This window comes from Callospermophilus lateralis, chromosome 10 (assembly GCF_048772815.1).
Source record: "Callospermophilus lateralis isolate mCalLat2 chromosome 10, mCalLat2.hap1, whole genome shotgun sequence".
NCBI lineage: Eukaryota > Metazoa > Chordata > Mammalia > Rodentia > Sciuridae > Callospermophilus > Callospermophilus lateralis.
In genome coordinates, this window is record NC_135314.1 from 118,086,531 (window position 1) to 118,103,090 (window position 16,560).

The window sequence follows — 16,560 nt, forward strand, 5'->3', positions numbered from 1 at the left end:
AAAAGAAGGAAATTTTGCCATTTTCGACAACATGAATGAACATGGAATACATTATGCCAAGTGAAATAAACCAGACACAGAAAGACAAATCCTGCATAACCACACTTCCAAATAGAATTAAAAGAACAGAATTCATAGAAACAGAGTAGAAAGTGGCTATTAAGGGTCAATGGGTGGGGGAAAGAGGGACATGTTAATCAAATTTCTGATTAAAAGATGAATGAGCTGGGCACAGTGGTGCACACCCGTAATCTTGCAACTCCAGAGGCTGAGGCAGGAGGACTGATCACAAGTTTAAGGCCAGCCTCAGTAACTTAGTGAGGCCCTAAGCAACTTAATAAGATCCCGTCTCAAAATGAAAAATAAAAACCACCAGGGATGTGGCTTAGTGGTAAAACACCCCTGAGCTCAATCCCTCGTAGAAAAAAAAAAAACAAAAACAAAAGATTTATGGTGACCCAATGTTCAATATGGTTACAGTTAACAGTAATATATAATATACTTGAAATTTGCCAAGAGAGTAGGTTCCAGTGTTCTCATTACACATAAGGTAATGAATATGGGGGCTGGGGATGTGGCTCAAGCGGTAGCGCGCTCACCTGGCATGCATGCGGCCCGGGTTCGATCCTTAGCACCACATACAAACAAAGATGTTGTGTCCGCCAAAAACTAAAAAATAAATATTAAAAAAGATAATGAATATGTTAATTCTTTTGATTACTCTTCTTGATGCATACATATATCAAAGTATCACACCAAAAATATAGACAATTTTGTCAATTATACTTCAATAAAGCTGGGGGCAAGTGAAGGCCAAATAAAGATATTCTCATAAATAAGTAAGTAAATAAATAAATGATATTGCTCACAAAAATCAAGACTCCAGATCCTGAGATTCTAGACTGTCCAGAGACAGTTTTTAGGCTTGTGACTCATCTTTCTGCAATATAATTAAATAAAAAGTTATTACATGTTTTTTGTCCCAGAATCCCCCCAAAAAACAAAACAACAACAACAAATCATTGAGAACCCCAAAGAGCCTTTTATTTTTTTTGGTAGATTACATCTGTTGATATTCACAATATTAGAAATTAAAACAAATTGAAAAATATTCATTTATCGATTCATTTAAACCAGTCATATACCTATTACAGTTAGTACAAACAACACATATTTTAAGAAAAAATAACTAAATTTTCTAGAACAAAATAATATGTAATAAGAAGGCAACACTGTCATACATTTTTATAAATTTCCTTAATGTCTGGTCCAGTAAAACACAGCTGAATTCATACATTTGCTTATAGCTTAAATTTGCTGCAATGTACTTTCTTAGTTGAAGCATATGAAAAAAATCTGTAAAAGTAGGAAAATAGAAGAGTATTAAAGTGGCCTTTTTGAGTAATTGAAAAAATTCTTTGGTGATACAATGCCTAAATTTCACAAGTGTTAGTTTCTTAAAGGATTAGTTGCAAGCCAGGCACAGGGATGCATGCCTATAATCCCAGTGGCTTGGAAGGCTGAGGATCGCAAGTTCAAAGCCAGCCTCAGCAAAAGCGAGGCACTAAGCAATCAGCGAGACCCTGTCTCTAAATAAAATACAAAAAAGGGCTGGGGATGTGGCTCAGTGGTCGAGTGCCCCTGAGTTCAATCCCTACTACCAAAAAACAAAAATAAAAATAGTTGCAATACAGAAGCTAAAAACATACTGATAACCATTTTGTACTATTACATTAAAATCCATTTATCTGCACTGTGAACAGATCTTTTGTGTATGCATGATCATGACCCCATGAGCCCCCTGATAGGATCTTGGGCGCTCCCAGAGACCTCTAGAGCATACTTTTGGTATGGTTACAGTTAACAGTAATATATAATATACTTGAAATTTGCCAAAAGAATGGGTTCTAGTGTAAAGTATCAAATAAGCTTTGATATTTATTACTGGTGTAAAGTATCAAATAAGCTTTGCCTATATTCTCCTGTATCAGGCAATTGTGTCTTTCACATCTGGGCCACTACCCATGAGGCACAAAGGACATTACCCACAGTGTCACTTATTACATCCACAAAAGCTGAACTGATTTTTTCTAATCCTTAAGTAAAAAAAACCAAGGAACACAATGAGTTGTGTTTCTATAGAAAACATGACTGTTTCTTATATCACTCTTAACCAATGTGCTCTGGCACGAGATGGAAGTTTAGGACAAAGATACATAAGACAGACAAGGTCCTTGCTCATGGGGCACTTACAGCCTTACAACAAGGGAGACCCACAAGAAATAAGCAAATGCACAAACACAGATGCTCACTTCAGGTAGTGACTAGCATTCTCAAGACTATAAGGACCCCCACAAAACCCAGCCCTGATGTTGCCTCAGAAGGAGGAGAAAGTTCACAAATCTGCAGAACGATGCAAATCCAGGTCAAAACCACAAAGAACTCTCTGGGGAGAGAGAGGGGGTGGCTATGACCTCTGTGGGCAAATGATAGGCAAAGCAGAGGAAGTCACTGTTGGGTCATGGCAGGACAGAGTTGCAAGCTGTTTTCTCTCTCCGACCCCTGGGTCATTGGCAGATCATTGCCTGGTATCACCCTGAGGCAAACTATCTGCTAGAGAGAGGTGGCAGGATACTGTGAAGGTAGTGCCCGGGCAGGGTGAAGAATGGCTAGCAACAGGGGTATTTGGATCCAAGCAATTCCATTTCCAACCCTTCCATCTGGAATGCTAGGGATTGCTGACTAGGCTTTACCTTTAGGCAGGACAGGGTAAGGCTCCCTGAGGGACATGTGGGGGTGGGACAGGGGTAGGAAGTCAAGGATGTGGCACTGTAAGCTCTTCTCATACTCACCAGGAGGTACTCACCTGAAAGTTGAAAGCCCGCCTCTGCCACTTATTAAAGACATTGGGCAAGTCATTAACCCACTCCGTGTCTCAGTTTCTCCACCTGTATGTAAAATGAGGACAATAATAGCACCTACCTTGTAGGTTATTTGAGAACTGACGGAACTTATATACGTAAAGCACTTAGACCATGTATGTCTATAGATATGGCCAGTTACCATCCAAATCCATTCTCATAGGTCCTTAAAGACACAACATGAAGGATACTCACTGCAGAGCTGGGGAATGTGGGCATTGAATGCACTCCAAGGGCAGGAAAAATGAAAGCACACTACAGAATACCAGCCATCAGTTAAAAGCAATGGACCAAATGTATCTACACAGCAAATGTAGAAGAGCTTTAAGGCTCACCGTGGAATGTAGCACATAATAACAAGAACAAGGTTCCTATAGCACAGTATCACTTAGGAAAACCTAAAACATTCAACAAACAAAACACCACCTTACGTTGATATTACATGTGTGCAAGGATTAATAGCTATACCTTATGGTGGATGAATATGCAAAGGGAAATACAAATGAAAACCAGGAATTAATGGGGAAAGTATCTGTGGGGGAATAAAAAAGGTAATAATTGTATACCACGACCCAAGGCATGTGATTGGCTTAGTACTTTTTATGTGAGGTATAAGAAAATAGAGAAAGAATGGAAGAGGGAAGGGAAGGGATGGTAATTTATTAGATAGTGTTTGGGCTGCAGGTGGGTGAAGAACATTAAATGGGGTTGAAATGGCAGCCCCTCTGAAGAGGTAACACACAGGCCGAAGTGCTAACAAATGTACCCAGCCACGTTAGGAGCTGGGGGTGAGCATTCCAGGTAGAAGGAACAACAGGTGCTAAGACTCTAAACCCAAACATGGCATATTGAAGGAACAGGGAAAAAAAAAAAAAGAGGTATGTTTGGAGCACTGTATGCATGGAGATGAGCTTTAATTAAAAAATAATAATAATAATCTGGGGAAGCCTTTCCTCATGTGCTAAGGCCTCACATAAGTATAAGCTCACTGGTTTCAGGGAGTTGACAGTTTCCAAGGAAAGGAGAAGTCCTTACTGGTCTGATAGTGATCTGGCTGGTGACACAGAAGTGAGGTTGAGCTCCAGGCAACCCGACGACGGCAGACCTGAACTCGGCTCCCACAGGGTTGAGGGAGCCAATTCCCAGTCCTGGGGAGGCAGTGACTTCAGTGTGTCCAGGCTGGGGACACTGAGTCCTCCCTGCAGGAGGCTGGACAGCAGTGGGAGACCACAGAGCAAAGCTTCAGACGCCCACGGTGCATGCTGTGGTCCTACTGAGTACTGGGGTCTTTGCTGGGACGCCTTTCCACCCATGCCCTCTGGCATCTAGAACTGGTTTCCTTCTGCCTCCCCCTTTCCCAACGATCCAGAGAACAGCCAGTTCTTGGTTTCCCTCAAAAGAGCACTTGGTACATCAAAGGCACAAACCCCAGGTTTTCACTCTGTCCTGAGGCGTTGACTTCTCAGTGCTGCGAAGCAGAGAAGGGCTCCTTCTGAAATAGAAACCCACCGAAAAGCAACAAACTGCTTTTCATGAGCAGAAAATCCTCGAGAAGAGGGATCTAGTCTATCTTGATTTCCATCTTGTCCTCAGGCCCAAAAAAATGTCAGATCTAAGATGCCACATAGAATGGGTGGGATTAGTGTGTGCTTGCACATGCACACATGCCTGCACATACACATGTGCACACAAATACGCCTAAATTAACAGAAAAAAATGGAATTTTCTTTTTTATGGCAAAAGCTCCAACTAGAATGCATCTTTCCCAAGATAGCACGCATAGATGTAGCTTTGTTCAGCATCAATTTTTGCTCCCAAAGAATTGATTTTCCTCACTGGGACTATTATATAATAATGTTTATCTGGCACCATGTGCCAGACACTGAATTATCTCATTTAAACTCCACAACAATCCTATGACTTATGCACGATTTTATCCTCATCTAAAACAAGAGAAAACTGAAGTTAAAGAGGTTCAGAAACTTTTAAATGATGGGTTTTCACCTGACCCCAGAACGCTTGAATTTCTGAAAGTATCAAGTTTTACAAAATAAAGGGTATTAAAGTTTGACCTGAAACAACTACTGCTCTTCCGAATATTGTTTTCCTTTTTTCTTTTCCCAACTAATCCATATGCAGTCATGTAGCGCATATTGATTTATCAGTCAATGGAGGACCACGTAGGCCACAATGGTCCCATAAGATTATACAGGGCTGGGGTTGCTTGTAGCTCAGGGGTAGAGCACTTGCCTAACATATGTGAGACACTGGGTTGGATCCTCTGCACTGCATATAAATGAATAAAATAAAGGTCCATGGACAACTAAAAAAATATATTAAAAAAAAAGAATACACAGGGCTGAAGCATTCTACCACGTTGATGAACAAACATCATTACCCATGTATTCATGGTGACTCTGGTGTGACCAAACCTACTGTGCTGTCAGACACATAAAAGCATAGTATACACAATTATGTACAGCACATAATACTTGATAATGGGAATAAAGACTATGTTATTTCTTTATGCATTTCTATACTACACTTTTTATTGTATTTATTTATTTATGAGGCTGGGCATCATGCTAGGAACTTGTACATGATAAGCATGCTCTTCAGTACGGAGTCATAGCCCCACCCCTTATCATTATTTTAGTCTTCTTCTACTTACAAAAAAAAAAAAAAAAGTTCAAGGCCAGCAGCATCCTCATGCATCACGCACCTCATTTTACCACGACTTGATTGCGTCAAGGGGCCACATTGAGTGATTGGCCTATACCACTAAGGTGTGCATCAGGATGCTGTGATGTTCACGCAATGAAATCTGCTAACACTGCATTTCCCAGACCATGTCCCCATCACTGAGCCTCGCAGGGCTGCACTGAAACCTTTTTTAAGGAGCTCAAAGCTTTTCACAGTATTATAGCCATTTAAAATATGTTTACCAGCCAATTTGCAAATGAGCAGTAAAAGTGAAGTCTTTGAGGTCACGGTCTGTCTTGGCATTGATTCTATGTTTGTTGTAATTCTAGTTTCCAGCTTTGCCCTTCTTTTTTCCCTCTAGTTTTTCTTTCTCTTTGCACTAATGGTTTAATTGCTTCTTGTGACTATAAAACAACGTCTGAGCATTCTGAAAATTTTGCTGCAGTAAACATTCTTTATCTAAGTCTGGGTTCCCTGGAAATTATAGTCTGAGGCAGAACTTACAATCGAAAGCTCTCCTGGAAGAGTGCAAAGTCAAGGCTGCAAGGGTGAAGCCGGACAGCACAATGAGGGTGATATAGGTGATATAGGCCTGTCACTCAAAGTGGCCCCTTGACACAATCAAGTCATGGTAACATGAGGTGCGTGATGCATGAGGATGCTGCTGGCCTTGAACTTTTTTTTTTTTTTTTTTTGTAAGTAGAAGAAGACTTAAATAATGATAAGGGGTGGGGCTATGACTCAGTACTGAAGAGCATGCTTATCGTGTACAAGTCCTAGCATGATCTCCAGCCTCATAAATAAATAAATAAATACAATGAAAAGTGTAGTATAGAAATGCAAAGAGAAGGTGCTTTAATACTGGCCTCTGCTTCACTAGAAAGCACCATTGGTTACTGAATCATGTGGAAGTTTCCAGAAAAGCTACATGAAACATTTCTCAGAAGAGTCCTTTGGGGGAAGGAAGAATTTATCCATGGGTTCTCTCTCACCTTCTGCCTCTCCATCAGTAAAGTCTGCTTCACTGGAGATTAGCTTCTGAAATTCTGGCTTTGTCGCTTGACCCCACTGGGCAGCCACCAGGGAAGCAGCAGTTGCATCTTCCCGTGGTGAACCTCAGAACACATGGTGAGTGTGCAGGCACAAGCCAGGGACATTCCCTTTCTGCTTGCAGCCTGCAACCTCTGGGCCCTAGCAAGCCAGGGTGCCCCCAGCAGTCTCACTGTGTCAAGTACCTGGTGACAGAGAAGGCCCAGCGAGGGATGGAAGAGGCCAGCAGTGTGAGGCATGAGGCAGTGTGACCTTGAGCTGTGCCAGGAGCAGCTGGCAATGGGCCCAGCTGCCTGAGCCTGGAGAACATTGCAACAGCACGGGTACTGTAGTGATGGTGTCCCCAGAGCTCCTCTACAGCAACGATCAAAACCACATCTCCCCTTCTTAGAAGAAGGTGATCTTCCTGGAGGGTCATCGTAGCCTTGAGTAGAGAGCCATGGCTGAGGACCAAAAGCTCAAACTGTCGGAACATACTCACGTGGGTCTCCTAGTACACACACAGACTTCTCACTGCGTGGACCTAGAAGTGCGTGCAATGGCAGGGTCGTAGGAATGTCCCTCTTCAACTTTACCAAATATTGTCAGATTGCAGTCCTAAATAGCAGCCTTAAAGTCAGGTGTGGTGGCATGTGCCTGTAGACCCAGCTACTAGGGAGGCTGAGGCAGGAAGTTCACTTGAGCCCAGCAAAGACCCTGCCTTAAAAAATAATAAATTAATTAATAAAAACTTCCAAGAGTCGCTTATTAATTACTTGGTCTGATTCTTTTTTTTTCATACAAGATATGTCTAAAATTCATCTATGGATCCATAAATTTTCAGAGAAACAATTCACCAAATATCCCTATCACAATTCTCTTCTTATTAAACTGGAATAGGCATCTCTCACCAAACTCACAGGAAAACCAAAAGTAAGCACTGAAAACTACCTATGAGGTATTGGAATTTGAAAAGAGAAGCTATTTAAATCCACGTTCATTTATTTTTTAATAACTTTTTATTCTATTTAATTATTTTTATGTGGTGCTGAAGATTGAACCCAATGCCTCACACGTGGTAGGCAAGCGCTCTACCGCTGAGGCCCAGCCCCAGCCCCAGCCCCAGAACTGCAAAGGGCATTAAGATCTATTCTTAATGCTCTTTGCAGTTCTCCCCACACTCACCCCAGGCACACACAGGCGCATGCGCATCACAGCGCTTATTTACATTCATCCACTAGACAAATGGCTTTTGCTGTTGTTTCAGAATGCATGCAAAGCAGCGTTGGGCAGACTCTTTACCATGCTGCAAGACCCAGAGTGTCCCTTGGAGCTTCCTAAGGTTCTCATGCAAAGCTGTGACTACCAGGGCTAAACACACATGGCTTCAAGTTAGTTCCAATGTGATTTTCCCTCCTTTTCTGTGGTATCGGTATATACCAAGAGTAGTGATAAGCACGGTCCCAGGGCATAGGGAAACACGATATCTGTAGAGATTTTTAAGACAACAATAAAACAGACTAAAAGTTGGTCTGATTTTGTTATATTTATACTATATGCAATTCTATGTAATGCCAAATACTGTTCCCCTCCCAATTTTTTTTTTGGCCTAAGCTCTAAAAAATGTCTGTGGTTACTATTTAATTTTGTAACAAATACAATTAACATATCATACTGCTTATCCTTTAATAAACATTATTTTCTACATGCAAGTTAATTCAGAGAAACCCTAACATAACCAGATTTAATTACATGCCTTATTTAAGAGCTAAGTTCCTAATTGTCCAGAATCACTCAAATTTGAGCTGGCTTTGGGTGTGCTTCACCTATTCAACCCTGCAGAACCCTCTGCTTGTGCATTAAAGAACTACATTTGACAGAAATAGTGGAGTACAGTGGTTGTGGCAGAACTTGAGCAAGTTCAATCCTTTCTCTTTCAATTTAATTTTCTCATAAAAGCACACTTGTATTTTTTTATTATTAAAATTTAAAATAGTGAAAGTTCCTAATAGGCCCTGGGTTCAGTCCCTAGTACTGCATAATAATAATAATAAAGTACAAGGTGTAATATTTTTGTTAAATAAGTGCAAATTTTAATTCATGCAAGAAATATTTTGCTGCATTTAAAAACTATCTTTAGGAACTGAACTGAATTCTTTTAATTACTTTTTCTTTCTTAAAAATAACATTAAACTGTAGTGTTATTATTCATTTCTGTAGCAGACTAATATGAAGGTATATGATTTTTCTTTCTTTTGAACAGCAGTAATATAATTAAGAAGTACTGATCCATCACTTTCACCTCTTTTTGATAGTGTATTCATTTATTTTATGGACATGATTGTATATACAAATTTCAGTTAAAAATCTCACCATGTTTCTTTTCAGTCCATTATTATGATCCCCTTCATTCCATGATTAACTAAAAATAATGTAAGGAGGTGGTGTTAAAATTGACTTGCTGGGCTGGGGTTGTAACTCAGTGGTAGAGCGCTTGCCTTGCATGTGTGAGGCTCTGGGTTTGATCCTCAACATAAGAATAAATAAATAAAATAAATATTTTTTAAAAAATCGACCTGCTCCATGTGCAGATACACAGAGTACACCCTGCAGCCTAGATCCCTTGGGCTGCACTACAGACTCACCCTGGAGAGCTCCCTGCCTGGAGACACTGCCCCCTGCTGCTGGGTATGAATTTGCTCACAGGACTGATGGATTAACACTCTCCCAAAATCCTATTCTTTTATTTTGAGACACATATTTAACTAAAATGTCAGCTCCACAAAGATTAGAACTTTGTCCTGTTCACACAGATCCCCAGGAAGAGAGTGGGTAATTGACACGTTTTGTTGAATGAAAGAAGGAATGTGGGTGTTCAACCATACATTTTGGAGAATATGTGTTAATATTTCTGCATGTTTTGTGCATATGTTCACAGTAAAAAATAAGAGTCTTACCAAGAGCAGATCATAGATCTTAATTTTTTTTTTTTTTTTTTTTGCATTTTCCCCACCACTGATCTCCCCAATGTCAGAGACTACGGTTACAGATCGACAAACAAATTGATTTACAAGATCAGATCTCAAAACACTATTTTGAAGTATTAGAAAGGCCAAGGAGTTAAAATTTTATAAAAAGCATTTTAAATTTTTTTCCCTATCATCTTAGTTTTGTTTTTTTAAGAGGATAGTGGGACAGGGAGAGGTTACAGGGAGAGGTTCTCTTGTAATTAAATTTAAAATGCTTAGAAGGCAGATGCAACTCAGTGGTAGAACATTTGCCTAGCAAGTGCAAAGCCAAAAGTTTGATCCCTAGCACTAGAAAACAAAAAGAAAGAAAACAAAATCTTAACTTATTAAAAGGATACTAATTAAAAATATACTGATATCAACCTTCACCAAATTTTAATAATTAATAATTTAATAATCTTTCCATTCAATATAACTGATGCCCAGGAATGCATCTAATATGTTTCAGAATTTCCAAACACCAAAGTCACCATTACACTCGAGGTAAGAAAGGAGGGAGAATGTAACTGTTAGAGCTTTGGGGCTGTTCACATAAGATATTATTTCAAAGATAGGTAGAATAGATTGTTAAAGATCCTAAAAATTACACAGTCTAGCCTCAGTTTTTTTTAAGTTTTATTAATTTTTATTTTTTTAAATACACGACAGTGGAATGCATTACAATTCTTATTATACATATAGAGTACAATTTTTCACATCTTTGTATAGAGAGTATGTTCATGCCAATTCATCTCAGTTTGTAAATAAAGAAGCCGGAACCCAGAAAGCATAAGGCTTTTGTCCAAGGTCTCGTAGTATAAGGGTAACGCAAGGATCAGAAGCCAGCAATCCTGGTTTCCACCTCCACCTTCGTCCTAAAGAACAGATTATTCAACCAAAGCTCTTGAAGCTGAGAGTTCTCTGGAATAAAAGGATTTATGGAGCCATAAATGCCAGCCAGAAAAAAAAAAAAAAAAACAAAAACAACAGGTTGTGGGACAAGTTCCCACTTAGGGGAACTTGGGGCAGCAAGGCTAGATGGTAGCTGGAAACATGTCTGCCAAATCCAAGGGCCAAAAGCATTTTTGTAGTTAAAATTTGGAGAAGGAAAGCATAACTAGTTTACATTGCATGGATGTCGTGGTCCACACCTGTAATCCTGGAAACTCGGAAGTCTGAGGCAGGTGGATCCTAAGTTCAAGACCAACCTGGGCAACTTAACAAGACTCTATCTCAAAATAAAGTAAAAAGGGATAGGGCTGTAGCTCAGTGGTGGAGCGCTTGCCTAGCCTGAGCAAGGACCTAGTTCCATCCTCACCACCACAACATAAATAAACATTATTAGTTTACACTGAACTCTCATTGGCTATAAGACAAAAGGGGTTGAGATAATGCAAAGCAGTGAAATTTGAATTGGAGAACAATCTATAAGGAGAAGTACTTGTTGCTTCTGGATTGGTTGGGGCTGAACAGTTCGGAAAGCATCTCTATAAACAGGATGCAGTGGCACCTGGTGGTCACTGTGATGGAATTTAAGTCAAAATTTCAACGTACAATCAGAATGTGAAACGGTTTTACTGGTTGGATTTTAGCTGTTAGCTGATTAATCTATCCTCCCCTCTATCTTCTCTTGTAATTAAATTTAAGGCATCTCAGATAAGAATTTTGTTCTTATCACAATGTACAAGAAAATGACTCTATATGTGCTTATCATATCAAATGGCTGAAAGTATTTAAGAGCTTCAGAGCCACATCTGTTTATTAATGGCCATTGGCTAAACAATGGGAAAGAATATTATAAAGATATCATTACATAGGCAGATAACAACATACCGATTAATAACGCCTTGAGGAAAACTTGAAGAATTACTTATTACAACATATCTATGTATAAGAAAATTAATAAGGGCTGGGGTTGTGGTTCAGCAGTAGAGTGCTCGCCTAGCATGTGGGAGGCCCAGGGTTCGATCCTTAGCACCACATAAAAATAAATAAATAAACCTATTGTATCCAACTACAACTAAAAAATAAATCTTAAAAAAAAACTAATAAATATTTTCTAAGAATCTACCAGGCACATAGTTATTCCCCTCAGAAACCATTGAGTGAATAAATAATAGCACATACTTTCCATAATGCTCACCATACCCTTGTTCTAAGTGCTTTATATTCACCAACACCTGTAACCTTTAAGACAACCCAGTGAATGAATATCACTCTTACCATCATCCCCATTTTACAGTTAAGGAAGTTGTGGACTTACCCCAGGCCAGGCAGATAATTGGAACTCTGCCAACCTGACCATCCATCTGGCTCTATAGGCCATGCCAACTGGAATCTACTTTCCAACTTAAGGAACATACATTAGAAGAGGTGCATAGCAGTGAAGATTTAAGTAACAACTAAGAAAAACCAGAATGTCCTTGAGGCAACGTACAAGCTCCAAGTGATTGGTAAATCAGTGCCAGAAACTTAAGTTGCAACAGCTGAAGTTATTTTAATAAGCTATTTGCTGCCCCCAACAGAAAATGTTGTGGACTGAATTGTGTCCCACTTCCCTGCCCTGACGAATTTATGTGTTGTTCTACTCCCCAACACCTCAGAATATGAGTCTATTTGGAGACAGGGCATTTAAAGAAGTCATTAAGGTAAACAAGTCATCAGGGGGGCCCTGGTCCAATCTGACTGGTATCTTGATTAGGAAGTGGGTTAGGACCCAGGCACAAACCAGGGAAGGCCTTGGGAGACAGACAGAGTGCAGCCAGGGAGAGGCTCAGAGTGGAACCCAAGCTACCCACTGGGACCTCCCTCGGCCTCCCAGCCCCCAACACCATGAGGAAGTAGATGGCTATCTAAACCATGCAGTCTGAGCGGGCTAGGGCTAAGGCGGAAGGAGACTGGAGAGTTCACAGAGTTAAAGGAAACGTTAGACATTTGCAGAACCAGAGCCAGGAACTTCAAGGAGGACCTGGGCCTCAACACCCCCAGGACATACGACTGATCTCTCTCCTCTCTTCTCTTACGGTTCACTTCATTTTTATTTGAGAGGGACTTTCTTTACCATGGAGGAGAAAATGTGGAATCTGTGAAAGGATAAAATTACAGCAATTGAGCTTCACAATCTTAATTACTTTATTTTCAGTTCCAGAATCAGGCAACACTTCATTCTATAGGTGGAGTTAAGTGGCAGCTTCACATCAACAAGATGGCGACTCTGGGCAGGCCACTTGGTGAGGGAGGCCCTTCAGAACTGATGAGGAGCAGGCCAGGAAACAGACCACGCTGGGAATTTCAGTATAGGGTCTTACGATTTAACATCTGAGCAGCCATCTTAAATGTTAACGGGCTGGGGCTGGGGCTCAGTGGCAGAGCGCTTGCCTAATATGTGTGAGGCACTGGGTTCGATCCTCAGCACCACATTAAAAAAAAAAAAAAAAGTACATCAACAATTAAATGTTAACTGCCATCTTATGAGATAAATTTCCCTTTCCTGCACTTCCTCTTACCCCAACTCCTCCCACCCCCATTAGTGACCTACCCCATGGTAACCCTAAGCCAATACCAGAAGGACATGACCCCTTGACTCGGGAAAGCCCCATGGTACCACTGACCTAAGCCAAAACCATGCTATTCCCACCCGCCTAGCTCTGACACAAGCACCCCCAGTCTAGCCCAAAGCATCACAGCTACAACTCCAAACCCCTGCCTCGCAAAAGCTGAACACCCGAACATCTGGGGTCCTCTCTCCTCTCTATAGAGAGATGGCCTTTATTTGTCAGCTCTGACAAATAAACTCTCATGTGTATCTCTGCCTGGTCTCTGTCTTTCATTTCTCACTTACCCGTCTCTCATTCCTTCCTTTCCCTTCATCCAGAGGCTGCAGGAGATTCTGCTGTGACGGTATTTACAATCAAATGCAGAAGGAAAAAACAAGGAAAGTAATTCTAAATTGCTTTTTGGAAAAGACTGGAAGCCCAAGTATATTTACAATGGAGATCAGAAAAAGGGAATGAGAAGGAAGAATGGAAAAGAAAATACAGAGGGAAGGAGAAATGGAAAGGGGAGAATTTCATGATCGAGAGGCATTTGTGACATCTTATTTAGAAAGAGAGTTGCTGCACATCAGATGTAGCCAAGTGGAAAGAGCTCGGTGAATGTGAGAGGCATCTACTAAATCAAGCAGTTGGGGAGGAGGAAGTACTAACTGCAGCTTTTGCGAAGGTAGGTGTGGGATAAGGGACAAGAAATCAAGAGATTGATCCAATGAAGTGAATTCAGAGAACAGAAATGCATCATCTAAACCGGTGGAAGGAGGAGGAAAACCCGATGTAGACAGTGACCATGATGTTATGAGCAGCAAGGATGATGAGACGGGAGAAAATAAAATGAAATGCAGAAGAGAGAAGGTCACAGAGACCTCTAAGAATTACCCCAGGCATCACAGGAATTAAGCTCATTCATGGTCATCTAGTGAAGAAAGAGGATGTGGTACCAAAAACCACACCAAAAGTTCCAAGTCAAGAGGACATAGAAAAGGGCAAATCCATGCCGAGAGAAGCAATCTGTAGGCCAGGGAAATTATCATTATTGGTAGTAGTAGTAGCAGCAGTAATAATAATAGTAGTAGTAATATTTTGGTACCAGGGATTGAACCCAGGAGTACTTAAGCACTGAGCCACATCCCCAGTGTTTTTTTCTGTTTTATTAGAAACAGGGTCTCCCTGAGTTGCTTAGGGCCTGGCTAAGTGACTGAGGTTGGATTTGAACTCACCTCAGGCTCCCCAACCAGTAGAATTACAGGTCTGCTCACCTGTAGTTGGCCTAGCCAAGTACCTATTGCTCCTGGTTAACCAGGAGAATTATTCCATTAACTGTGACCACCAAATAGAAAAGAATTCTCTCTGGCCTAGAGAGGCCAGTCATAGAGATTCCCATGGGAAGAGGCATGAACAAGAAGATATACTGAAGAGAAGAGAGCAGAGAGAAAGAAGCGACAGAGAATGGAAAAGGGAGAAAGACTGGGAGGAATATTCCTCTGGAGAACAAGAAAGAGGTAGGCAATCTACTGGTACCTTGAGAAAGAAGAGAAAAGCAAAACAAAAAAGAATACATAAAAGTGAGGAAGATACAGAAATGATAAGTACAGAGATAAGGAAAAACAAGAAATAAGCCCTCCATCTTCAGAAAGAAATCAAGACAGAAGGGAAGGCAGCCCAAATTCTAGAATAAGAAATGAGTTTCTTGACCAGGAAAGATCCAGCAAAACAAGAAACATGGAAGAGGACAAAGAAAGAAACCAGGAGAAACCCTCTCGCCCTGAAACATCACTGGGAGCAAAATACAGACTCACAGAGGAAAAGCAAGGGCAAGGCCAAGAACAAGGGAGACTACCAAGGCAGTGAGCAAGTTTGCAAGCAGAACAGTGAGGAAACTGTGGTATCAGCTAGAGAGAGGTACTTGACCAGGCCACTAGCCTGGGTTCATGCAAAGACTTGTGTTAAGAAAGACGGTGATGAATGGCTGTCCCAACAGGCAGATGTATGGAAGCACAGAGCACTGGGACTTGCTTTGTGAAAGCATAAAGAAATATGTTCATAATGGCTGGAAGGGATTTTAAAATATATTTCAACATTTATTTTTTATTTAGGTTTAAATCAAAAGTCAGTCCTTTTATCCTGAATGTTTAGTGGGATTTATCTATAACATTTCTTTATCAATGCCACATTCTTGGTTGTCTGCAAAAACCATAAGACTGTGCTAAATCCCTCCCTATAACTACTTAATGAGGAAAATTGACTTCACTAAAACCTTTAAAAAAAAAAGCTCTCCTAATAATGTTGCTTTTGTTGCAAGATCTGTTTTGTTTCATAGATACATTTCAAATAAAAATGTGAATTTGAAAAGTAAAATAGAGAACATTGTTATACTCTGTGCTCTAAAGTTCATATTAAAGTGTAAAGTATTGCTTATGTATCTTGTCTAAACTTCTTTATAAATTTTTTTCCACATTTTTTATTGGTGCATTATAGTTGTATATAATGATGGGATTTGTTGCTACATATTCATACATGCACTTATCTAAATAATTTTTTAACCAACAACATAGTTGGCCTAAATGAAGATTAAAATAGTGATATGAAAAAGAAAAAAAACATATAGTGTTCCAATGAGCCCTGCAGAAGATGTCTGTTTTGTAGACAGAGAGACTGAAGAAAGCGGATTGGTCATTTCAATTTACTTTTCTTGTAAGATGAGGACAGAAGACAGAACAAAAAGAAAATAATTGATTAGCTAATAGTAGATTATTTCAGGTCACTTCTTTGGGGTAAGGATTAAGGAAGAGGGGATTTCATTATCCTGCCAACTGAAACTGATCTATTTCAGAAACTTAGTTATTCCCTCTCTAATCCTCTCTCCTAAGGTCAGATAAACTTGGTGACAGGAACTTCAGCATACATGACTCCATTTTGATTATTAGCTTGGTCCTTTGGTGCAGCACTTTAAGCCAACCAAAAAGTTAATTCTCCTCTTCTAGTGGGGTGTCCCCACCCCCCTTGGCTGCTCTGTGTGCCTGAGCCTGCCTCTTGTGATTCACTTTATCTAGAGACAACCTGGCTTCTGCTGGGACCAGAGGGAGGTCTCTGAGAAATGAGGAAGGAATCCGGGTCCAACTACCTCTTCACAAGACTTTCCATAAACCTCTCATTTCCAGCCCTGCCTCTCGCCTTCCCTTTCAGAATAATCTGGTGCCTCTCCAGGGTGCTGTGCCATGAACCAGCTCCCCAGCTGCAGATGCTCGGGTGTCCACCTCCTCAGCTTTGCTGGGTTACTCCCCACTCATCCAGCCCCTGTCTATTCTATCTTCCAAAAGTGAGTTGAATGGACTCCTTACTCATCCA

At 40.5% G+C, this 16,560-nt stretch overlaps 1 pseudogene; it reads left to right on the plus strand.

Annotated features, from left to right (window-relative positions):
* LOC143407926 (nuclear speckle splicing regulatory protein 1 pseudogene) overlaps positions 1–15,235 on the plus strand; it is a 31,984-nt pseudogene extending 16,749 nt beyond the window's left edge.
* Positions 15,236–16,560: the final 1,325 nt, after the last annotated feature.